We start from the raw sequence: 10,961 nt of genomic DNA, 5'->3' as shown, positions 1-10,961 counted from the left end.
CCATGTGACTCCTGAGGAACAGATCCTCAAATGACCTTAAGAGTAAAAATAAATTGGTTTATCTGTGCCAACTGTAGGGTCTTAAACACCCAAAAGGAAAGTATAACCAAAGATTAAAGGGGTCAATACAATTTTTTAAGAGTCTATGTGTATAGCTAAAGGCTACATAACAAGAAACAATGCCAGACAGGAGATACCATCCTTTGAGTTGTTGGCCAGGGTGGCCCAAGAGACTCCCAGACAGTAACCCAGCATAGGTCTGGGAAAATGAACAGCAAACCCCAATCTTATCTAAAGGAATATTGACAACTGATTGCTGCTAGATGAGGAACAGCTGACCTTCCTAAAACAAAGACCTCTAGATAGGCTGACTAGATTCACCAGATGGATAAGTAGTGGGGACTGTCTGGGGGTGCTGACAACACAGCAGGCAGTATCAGGGATATCAGAGTATAAGGGCTCTAGTCAGGGAAGGGAGGCTATGGGAGGGTGCCATCTGGGAAGTGGGTGTATAGTTGCAAAGAAGGATCCGCAAAATGAGCTGCCTTTAAGTTGTTATTGTAGAATTTAGAGCTCTTGTAAGAGGCCTCTGCTTTACTCAGTCTATTATTGCAGCAGAATTTGGCACACTGAACTCGAGAGAAACAAAACCAGAGGTCTAGAGACCTGCTTCCTCCATTGGTTAATTCAGTGTATTAAAACTATATTAAAGAGGCAGGGAGCCGGGCGTGGTGCCGCACGCCTTTAATCCCAGCACTTGGTAGGCAGAGGCAGGTGGATCTCTGTGAGTTTGAGGCCAGCCTGGTCTCCATGGTGAATCCAGGACAGCTGGGGCTACAGGGAGACGCTGTCTCAGAAAAAGGTTAAAAACTCATTCAATTTTATGCCTTACAGGGCTTATACTGAGTTCAATTTTGTATAACTGCATTAATTCAACTGTGAACCTAGAAATTTGCACCCACTGTGAAAGAGATGTACTCTTGCTCTGGAGTATGTTACTGAATATGTTAAAGCTGTAATGAAATGCTTCTTCTAATCATGTAGTTATTAAAATTTTTTTTTTTAAAAGAATGGCAATCATTAAGAAAACAAGTAATTAGCCAGGTAACGCACGCCTTTAGTCCCAGCACCAGGGAGGCAGAGGCAGGTGGTTCTACATCAGATGAAGGACTCCCCAGTCTACATAGTGCGTTCCAAGCCAGCTGGGGCTACAGGGAGACCCTGTATCTAAAAGACAACAAAAGGAGGGAGGGAGGGAGGGAGGGAACAAATAACAGCAAATGCTGTCAGAATGGGACAAAAGCAACATAGACACTGGTGGCAAGAATATGGACAAATCCAACCACTATGGAAATCAGTACAGAGGTGCTTCAAAACCCAAAAAATGTATCTGCCATACGATTCAGCTAGATCACCCCTGGTGATCAACATACCAACTCCAAATCAACATATCAGATAGCTGCACATCAATATTCATTGCACACTACTCAAAATAGCTAAATTATGGGACTAACCTAGACGTCCAAAAACAGTGGAATGGAAACATTTTTTTTTAAAGCGTGGTATAGGAGCTGGAGAGATGGCTCAGTGGTTAAGAACATTGGCTGCTCTTCCAGAGGATCAGAGTTTGGTTCCCAATACCCATATGGGTGTGAGGGGCTCACAACTACCTATAACTCCAGCTCTAGGGGATCCAAAGGCACTTGCATACATGTAGAAGACACTCACATAGATAATAAATGTTTTTAAATGTGGTGTACATATACAATGGAATGTTTTTCCGTTAAGAAAAACAAAGATGACTTTTACAGGAAAACAGATGCAATACGAGATAATCACATTAAGTGAATTAAGTCTCACAAAGACAAATACCATTATGATTTCTCTCATTTGTAGTTTCTAGATTTTATATAGATACATAAAATCGTATATTTGTGAAGTGAAAGTCAAAATTAAATTGTCTAGGGGAACAAACAGGATTAACGGACAGTCAGAGAGGTGACAAAAACTAGGGTAAGAGAGTATGGGCAATCAATATGTTCAAAGTACATCATACATTGTGTGAAAATATCCATACGTAACCCAATATGATCTACAATAAATATATAAATGTCTAAGCATATTAAAAAATTAAGTGCATCCTAGGAAGCAAACATTGCTTCTATAGTAATACACTTAATATCAAATACATATAGAGTTCATGCTGTCAATACTCTTTATTCCTTCATGTTCCCTGTACCAATGTCAATGACACTCCCGCTAAAGTAAACGCCACCACCTCCATCCCCTGGATCTGTGAGTGAAGAGGGCTCACCTTCATTCTGAGTCATTGTGTGTGATCTGCCCTCCCAAGGAAGGTTGCTCTTTTCATCAGTATTGTCTTTATGACAAACTTACACCCTCTAAATACCAGATCCAATGGATTTGAAGCTGCCTTCACCCAGTGAACTGTTTCTTCCAGAAAACAAGCCTCTTTTGGCTTGGGGGGGGAACCCCACATAATTCCCATCCTAATACCCAACAAGGACTCTGCAAAGCAAGGATGAACGGGGAAAGGACGGCCAATAATTTCTTGACCATCTTTCTCCCTTCCTTGTCCTTTCTCACTCCTAATATGTTATGATTTCTAAAGTAACAAATTCAGGACAAAGCTTTAGAAAGTAGATGGTCCTACCCTCCTGCCCATCTCCCATGAGTTTCTTCTCAGGTATTTAGGAATGTCTGTATAAGGCACAACCCCAGTCCGATCCTCATCCTAGTACAGGCATTGGTGCTCTCCTTGTGGGGAAGACTTGACTTGTGGTGGTCTGAACTTTTATTTTGATCATGTATTGGCTAAACAGGACTCCACCATAAAAACCTATACCCATAACTGAAATATCCGGGGTGGAGAAATTTTATTTCAAATCTCCTTCCCAATGGTTAGTTAGGGAGGAGACCAGTGCCACTAAGTCTTGTTTGTTCTATTGAAATTTAGTCAATTATACCAACTCCCTCTTCCTTTGCATTTCAGAAAAGAATCCCCTTCTGTTTTCATGATTTAAGTCTTCATCCACTCACTGAAAATAAACATGTATTTTAAATTTTTATTTATTTATTTTTCCTTCATAGCTGATATTTTAAAAAAATCAAAACACTCTTCACTCCCTGATTCCAACTCCTCCCCGGTCCCCCAACATCATGTCATATATATATGAAAAACCCACTGAGTCAAATTAAGAGTTGTCTGCATGGATGCAGGTATAGGGCTGTCCACTGCAGCATGTACAACCCACCAGGAGCCCCACCCCTGAAGAAACCTGACTTTCTCTCCCTCTGCAGCCATGGACTGCCTTACACGGGCATTTTAACAGCTTCCTCTCCCTGGCCTTCCTTTCCTCCTATTCACACTCCACCAGGAACCCTCTGATGCATTCATGAGTGCTTCTCCCATAGCACACCAAATCGTAGCCACTGTACACTAATCACACATGGGTTACACGAACCCAGCATGGATCGGGATTCCCTGTCTATTGTCCTTTTTATCTCATTTACTCTTCATCTAAAATAGGCAGAAATTAAGAAGGCCCAAGATTGAACAAGCCTCTGGGTGCATGAATCAAAATGCCATCCTTTCTCCTGAATATTGAGCTGGAGTCAGAACACATAAAAGCCAGAAGGGCTTAGGTGCCAGACAGATAGTTACATTTTGAAGATCTCAGGAAAGTAAAATGACCTGTCCAAAGCCACATGGTTCCTTAGTGGGTCTGCAGGTACTGATAATATCTGGCAATTAAATTTAAAATCTGGAGTGCATGAGCCCTTGCATCTCTTCCCTAAAGAGACAATCCCTAGATTTCAACAAATTCTCAAAAAAAAAAACCCAATGTATCCCTACCAAACAATGACAATCACTGACAACTACACACCCATATGAACAAAGTTGTAGTGAAATCTAATTGTCCCATGTTTGAATAGTGATCTGAATTAGTTGTGGAGTAAGAGTGGAACTTAATCCAGTCACCATCCCTGTCATATCACCTATTTTTCCACGTCTGAGATAATAACATAAATAACACAGGGTAGAAGTAAACTAAAAATCAAGCTTTGAAAATCACTGAAAACAGTACGAAATATACAGAAATTTGCCAAGTTTATATGACTTGCATTGGACATGCGTATACACAAATACTTACTTTACAGATAAAGAAACAGGGGCAAGGGCCAGTTCAGCAAATAAAAGTGCTTGCTGCCCCAACGTGACAACCCAAAACCCACAATGAAAGGAGAGAAACAGACTCCCAAAATTGTCCTCTGACTTCAAAGAAGTAAGAGCATCAACTGTTGGAAAATTTCACCTTGCAAATATAACATACTAAACGCAAATTATGAATCCAGTAACGTGAAACACACTTATAATTCCAATACATGGGAGGTAGATACAAAAGGATGAGGAGTTCAAGGCCAGCCTCAGTTACAGAGCAAGTTCAGGACCAGCCTAGGCTCATCAGACTCTGCTTCAAACATTAAACCAACAAACAAATACCAGTTATCAGAGAAGACATCTTGACTTCAAGACTGGCCAGATTCAGTGCTTTGACCTCCAAATTCTGGGAACTTGGCATTAAAAAAAAAAAACACTGTAGATTGTTTTAAAATACTATAAAAGTATAAAAAGATAGATCCCATGCATATGATACTACTGTGCTTTTTTTAAAATGTGTAGAATGTATTGCCTGGGTGTATGTAAATGAACCCATGTCATGCAATGCCCATGGAGGTCAGAAGAGGACATTGGATCCCCCTGGAACTGGAGTTACAGATGGTTGTTACTTCAATATGTGTGCTGGGAATCGAACATGGGTCCTCTGCAAGAGCAGCCAGTGCTCTTAACCACTAAGCCTTCTCTCCAGTCCTGCTGTGCTTTTTAAGCCAAATATTTAAACTTCTAAATTGCCTAATGAGTTGCCTTGTTCTTAATAAAAATAAATTAATACATAACTCAATCTATTTAAATGTGGACCATCACAGATGCCTGTCTCAAATCACAGCTGCCTCCAAAGGGGAACTGAGACCAGGTGAGTAGAACTGTTTGTTCTATAGTCATCTGACCTAAATACTTTAAACACACACCAAAATTTATTAATCTGTAATAAACCAGCCCATAGCAAATACTATTTGCTGTATGGTTTTCTTGTTAATGCTTTTCTGATATTATTCTTTTTTAAAAGTAGTCTTAGATTACAGGAAGCATCACTCAGCCTCTTTGATGATTGATTGGTTCAAATCAGCATTTGCCAATTTCCATTTTAAAGAGGGTGGATTAAGTGCAAGAGAAAATGAGTCAAAGACCTCTCTTTAGAGAAGAATACACATAATAGGAATATAAATATTAACTATAATTTTGAAGATTAAGTACACGACATGGATGAGGGCTGTAATCAGCTCCAACAGAACTGGAAAGAATAGGCAGGTGTGGGTCCAGGCAATTGTCATGAGGAGGGTGGCAATGTACCCAGTCTTAAATTAAGCTTGCAAAGCCTCAAGGGTTTTGTATTGAAGTTCTTCAAAATGGAAAAACAAGATTTTGAATATTTTATTTTAGGAACCAAATACGATGTCCTGCCATTGTAAACAACAAACACACTCTGCTTCATTACAGTTCACATAGCAGACAGCATGAACAGTAAGTGAAAACCAGGTGGTGAATGCCAGCAAGCATTTTCACTCTCTGACTTCATGCATTTCTAAAACATACCTCCCCACCCCACCATCTATGCTGGTTAAGATTAATAAATTCTCCCCAGGCAAACTACTTAGGGTATAGCTCAGCTCCCCTACTTACAAACTCCGTAACTAGGCTAGTTAAGCTGTTTATAACTCAGTTTCTCCACCTATAAAGATTAAGAACTCTACCCATCTCCTGTGGTTCTGATGAGAATGAGCTGTGTTACAAGTAAAACCACTTGGAATGGAAAAGCTCCTGCATGCAGGGAGTTCGCAGGAAGCATAGCTGCTCTGTTGAGAAGTGCTCACTCCAAGTTCACTTCTCACCTGCTATCCCAATTCATGAGAAAAAGCAACTCCCATCCTGTTCTACTTTTATAAGGCATATTTTGAAGCTATTCATTTCTAGAAAAATGAACTTAAGAAGGCACTAAATTTGATATCTAGAGAAAACATTGGTAACAAGAAAACAGCTTATTTCAAAAGGTCCTAGTTAGCAAGTAGGAATCATATTATATTGTGACCAGTAAAAATGTTGCCAAAGTTAATCAACAGTGAAGCTCACATTCTCTTCCCTTTTTCTTTTGTTCCTTATATTTTTACAGTCAGTTATTCCATTTTCTGAACTGGATATCAGACTTTGGAAAACCTACTTTGAGTCACACACTATTCACAACTGACTGAGGCAATAGTATTGTTTTCATTTAAAACAGTTCTTTAAAAAAAAAAGAGAGAGAGAGAGAGAGAGAACTGACCAAACGTTACTGCCTGTTCTTTCCACAGTGTTGCAATCCCTTCGCAGTAAAGGTCTCTTCCATGAAGAGAATTTGGCTGGTTACACCAAAGTAACAACGAAAATGATACAGGTTGTAGTTTCCAATAAGAATGACAGCAGATTAATGCACTAGAAAATTCCCTTTTTTTTTTTTTTTTGTTTGTTTGTGGTCTTTTTGAGACAGGGTCTCCCTGTAGCCCCAGCTGTCCTGGAACTCACTACGTAGACCAAGCTGGCCTTGAACTCACAGAAATCCGCCTGCCTCTGCCTCCCCAGTGCTGGGATTAAAGACATGCGCCACCACGCCCAGCATGCAGCTCAGACTGCACCAATGCCTCACCTGATGTGAGCATTAAAGACCCCTGGAACGGAGTCAGTTGGCCACTTGCAAGGTAGTAAATAAGCAAAGACAAGTTAGCTTCCCAACTTCTTAATCTGTAAATATAATTAACTCGCCATTTTAAAGATTAGCTTAGTATTTGAGAAACACCTACAACAGTACTGAGCATACAGAGCTATGTAAGTGTTTGTTAATAACACAACATTGCAATACTTTTGGTATTCAACGTGGTTTCTATTTACAGATAAAATGACAGTCTTAGTTTTTGGTGTAGACACTCACAGCATAACTTGGTAAAACAAGGACTCGGAATGATCTTTAACACTTGATGCTGGAATAACTAGCCAAAATGACATTATAATTGCATTATTTATTTGATGTCTAGACCACAAATAAAAATGTATTTAGACTTGTTTTCGAAATGCAAGAATATGCATTTTTGCTATTTTCTAGAAATCCAAAAATTCCTAGTTTAAAAGTTTAAAAGAATGTCTATTTAGCTATTTTAGGAACTAAAAATTCAAATAGCAAAGGTCTAACAATTTTCATTCACTACAAATACAACAGATATAAGCATCTTTGTATATGAGGGGAAAGATCCTGAAAAAGAAAAAAAATCCAAACGTAAAAATAGTCCAACTCCTCTACAAACAGGGTCAGAAACAAAGAGCTGAGTTGCTAAGCTTCATTCATTTTTAATAATGTTTGCATTGGAACTTCCTCCAGCCGAGGATGAAAACTACCAAACCTAATCACCCTCTTCCAGTTCCAGACTAACGCGCCGTCTCACATGAACTGTAATGTGTTCAGTCAGAATGTGTTCAGCGTCTATTACAGGCCTGCCTTTAGATACCAATCGGAACATGTATAAGAGTTGAGATTTCATGGGACTGGAGAGAGACAGTTTAGGGGGTAGAGCACTGGCTGCTCTTGCAGGGGACCCAGGTTTAATTCCCAGCACCCAGATGGCAGCTAACAACTCTCCATAACTCCAGTTCCAAGGGATCCGACACCCTCTTCTGACCTGCACTGCACAACATACATACACAACAATACACTCATACACACAAAATAAATAATAGTAAGAATAATAATAATAAAGAGTTGAGATTTCAAATGCTCATCTGCAGGAGGAAAGACACACATCACAGCTACCCAAGTCCAGGTCAGGTTCTTCACATTGGAACACCACAATGACTTTTACAAGGGAATTCATGAATTATTCTATGGTGGCAATTTTATTCCAAAAACCAGCTGTGATTATCATAATGGCTGGAGAACTTCCCTGATCCCTCTGATTCAAGTAGATACTGATCAGCTCTGTGCATCAGTTTTCCCAAAACAATTCCAATTTCAATGATTTATTAAAGCACTTGGAAAAACAGGCTGACAACGGAAACTGATCTGTCGTTATTTCATTATTTTGTACTATCATATTACAGTTATACTATCTCATAAGTATTCTCTATGCTTTCACACTTTCTTTGATGTAGGAGAAGTTTCTCAAAAGAGAGGAACAACAATGATCCTCCATTATTTTATTATAAATATAAGGAAAATGGATTGAAAAACAAAAAGGGGCAGCTGGAAAATCAAATCCTTTCTTAGTTAACATTTTAAGTTTTGTCTCGAGTACCAAACCCTGAGTCTGAGTTCCAAGCTATTGCCGCAAGAAAACCAGTTAAACTCTGCCCTTGAACCTGGAGAAGTATGTCAGGTGTGATCTGTGGGAGGTGAGAACTGAGCCATAGAAAGAAACAGATGTGCCATTACCAAGGAAATTTTTGTTTTGTTTTGTTAGGTGCTTGTTTGTTTTTGTGGTGGGGGGATAGGATCCAAGGCCTTGTGCATGCTAGGCAATCACTCTACCATTGACCTACATCCAAGCCAGGAAGTTTTTCTTTGGTTTGAGTACCAAATCTGTCCTCTATTATATGTATACTCAGTCCATCCCTTTCTGTGAGGTGTCACTGAAGATTCTTTTTTAAAACACTAGTGGTGCCAATACTGCAAATGAGGAAAACCAATTATTTCTGGTATCAGATACATTTTTTCCTTTTTAAAATATATGCGTATGTATATACATATAATCGTATAATATACATATCCGTATCTTTTCTGCTTTCTGGTAAGCGCAGAAAAAAAGAAAAAGAAAAACACAGGCGAACATCCACAACCTTGGTACCCGCAAACTCCCCCCAAGAACCTTGTCTAATTCGGCAAACATCTAGGAGTCAGGAAACACAGCAGCAAAAAAAGAAAAAAGCACAGGCGGGCTTTCCCCGGCCCCCAGAGTTCCTTCCAGTTTGCGACCACAAGTCTTCACCCAGTTCACAGGAGAAACCTGCACCAGACGACGATGCCTTCCCCTTCCGCCACCCGGCCATACCCAGGTCACCCGGCCAGGAGGCGCTGCGGGCCAGTCTCCTGGGGCCACCCGCAACCCGCCCAGCCCCCAGCCCCTGGCGGCGGAGCCCGGCCCGGCAGCCGAGCAGCGAGTTCCGCGCCGCCCGCCGGGGTTACTCGCGGTCATTCGGCTGCAGCACCTCGCCCCAGCTTCCCCACCCGCGCCCGGCCTGCAGCCGCCCCAATGAACCAGCAGCCAAGGGCAGGATGCGGCAGGAGGTGAGCCCGGAGTGGGCATCCCAGCGTCCGGCTTCTGCAGGCTCTCTCGAAGTTCAGAAGAAACACAATTCGACCCCCACCTTACGCCAGGGGCGGCGGCGCTGAGCGCAGGGGACGTGTCGGTAGGACCCTCGAGGACAAAGCCCCAGGCCCGAGCCAGCGAAGATGCCACTGATCCCGTTTGGGACACTTCTCACACGTCTTCTTTGAGAAGGAGGACGCCCCCCCCCCTCATTCCTGGGGACGGGATCCCCAAGTCAAAAACCTGCACAGACCAGTTTAATAACCGGAGTGGGGGACTCGGGAGTGGCACTCGGTGGCTCCAGCAAACCCGCAGCCACAGGGGCTTCCAGCTCTGTACTAGCAAACAAAGGGAGACGCTTCGCAGAGGACCCGTCGCTGTCCCCACCCGCGGCAGCGCCCCGAGCACGCGCGGGAATCTCGGATCCCACCGCGCCCGGATGTCCGAGACCAGGGATGCTCTCCCGGGTCCCCAGCCCCAAGTGGCTGCAGCGCTGCGCCCCGAGATATCCTACTCGAGTGCACATGGCCCCTGCCCGTTTGCATTCCTAGAGGTGGGGGTGAGGGGTTCGAGGACCAAAGTCCCCCCAAAAGACCTAGAGCTTCCCAATGCCTCCATGGACCCAAAATAAAACAGGAATGCTCAAGTCACTGGAGTCTTACCTGTTTTCCACTTTGATGTTTGCGTCTGTTTTCCCCACCCCTGGACAAACCCTTCTAGAGAAGGGGAGAGAAAGAAAGCGGGGGTGGGGGCGGGGAGTGGAGCACCCCCAGAGTGCCTGTGGTTGCGGGTCGGCGTGCCCCTGCCCTGCGCAGCTTCGGCCCGCTCGCTCGCCCTCCGAATTACTGGGGTTTTGCCGCGACTAGTTCCTTTTATAGATTCGGCTTCGCCGAGCGCCGGGGTTACTACCGGTCAAACGCTGTTCTCTCCCGCTTCCCCCGCCCTCTTCCCGGCCTCTGTTTATGTAGTTCAGTCACTCAGCAGAAAGCACGTGGAGCCGCGGCCCGCCCCTTAAACCGGCGACTCGCCTGGCAGGGGCCGCCGAGCTGGATGCGCAGGGTCTGCGGCTGGGTCCCGTCCTGGGTGAGCGGGAAACGCTGGCAGGAGCTGTGCCAGGGACTTCGCGTCCCTGGCAAGTGGAGGGAGACGGTGGAAATTGCTTCCTCTAAACTATCTCTGCCAGATCTAACAGCTAAATTGGGCAGAAACCGTGGAAGAGCTCTCTTTACCGAAACTTCACACACACACACACACACACACACACACACACACACACACACACCCCGCCTCATGTTAGTTACTCAGTCAGGGGCTGGAGAAGGGAGAGCTGAAGGCTGAACCCCTCCAGACAACAGCTATTTTCTGTGTCTTCCTTTCAAAGCCCCAGATTGAGGTGGAAGGTGGACAAGAGTGAACAGTCTGGTTTGGGTTTCTGTCTGGATCCTTGACTTGTGTTTTCAATGAAAATCCCCAGCCTACCTCCCCATGGCCCC

The 10,961-nt window shown here is 43.3% G+C and overlaps 1 protein-coding gene across 2 annotated transcripts in view; it reads right to left on the bottom strand.

The window, feature by feature from the left end:
• The window catches only part of Abca1 (ATP binding cassette subfamily A member 1), a 136,196-nt gene extending 125,871 nt beyond the window's left edge, over positions 1 to 10,325 (bottom strand). Inside the window, exon 1 of one of the 2 annotated variants that reach the window (XM_029555297.1) lies at positions 10,131 to 10,325. The gene's annotated coding sequence lies outside the window, so the exon portion shown is untranslated. The remainder of the gene's footprint in view (positions 1 to 10,130) is intronic. The other variant, XM_008851702.3, reaches the window with a different exon arrangement.
• Between the last annotated feature and the right edge of the window lie 636 nt (positions 10,326 to 10,961).

The sequence above is a fragment of the Nannospalax galili genome, unplaced genomic scaffold (genome assembly GCF_000622305.1).
Source record: "Nannospalax galili isolate Female #2095 unplaced genomic scaffold, S.galili_v1.0 scaffold105, whole genome shotgun sequence".
Taxonomy (NCBI): Eukaryota; Metazoa; Chordata; class Mammalia; order Rodentia; family Spalacidae; genus Nannospalax; species Nannospalax galili.
The sequence above is the reverse complement of the archived record's forward strand: the minus strand, read 5'-3'. Positions and strand labels throughout refer to the sequence as shown.